Source organism: Metarhizium album, assembly GCF_000804445.1.
Source record: "Metarhizium album ARSEF 1941 chromosome Unknown scaffold_13, whole genome shotgun sequence".
In the NCBI taxonomy this organism is placed as follows: domain Eukaryota; kingdom Fungi; phylum Ascomycota; class Sordariomycetes; order Hypocreales; family Clavicipitaceae; genus Metarhizium; species Metarhizium album.
Genome location: NW_024467587.1, coordinates 57,533 through 58,382, shown reverse-complemented (window position 1 = coordinate 58,382; position 850 = coordinate 57,533).

Here is an 850-nt window from a genome sequence, read left to right as displayed (position 1 = left end):
ATACTATTACATACAATTTTATACTATATCTAAAGTTACTTCTATTATACCTTAAGAATCCCTATTATCTTATGCTTAGTAATTAACTAGATTACATAAGCTCTATCTATTATCCCTATTATATTATAAAGGGTCCCTCAATTGGCCGACAGTTATAAGCCCGGTCGCCGCAGGCCCTGTGCCGCTGCCACGGTTGCATGTTCGAACCCTCTTACAATACAATTACAATTTTACAAGGGCCTTCTATAACAACAACTATAATAACAACTATTTACTACAATTTACAGGCGACAAAAAAATTCCTACTTAATAACAGCACAGCCTATTTGCTCAACTATATTTACAACTTACACAGCTTACAACTGTTGAGAGCGCTGAAAGCTGGGGGGGTGTGTCAGCCAGAAAATAGAGGTGCATGCACTGTGCAATTGCGCAGTAATATATAAGGTTAATTTGCGTCTCCAATCGTCGGAGCGCGTTCTACTTTTGCGTGGTGCAGTTAACCTTGCGATTTTCCGCTAACACTTATTAAATAACTAAATTTAAATCCTAACTAATACATTAAGCGTTTATTAAGTCTTCTCTACTGCTTTTATTTCTAAAATGCTATAAACTTTAATAAATAGTATTAAATATATTATTTTAATAGAAGCATTAAAGAAAGAAGATATTAAATAGCCTTAGAAAAGCATTTAATATAGTATTAAAAGAAGCTTTTCTGCTAAGGCAATAACTTTAGCAGTATTAAGGAGTGTTCTAGTATTTTAATATACTTTTAAGTATACTAATAGGAAAGCATGCTAATATCTTACCTTAGATTTATAGAATTATTATTATATAGTTATTATAT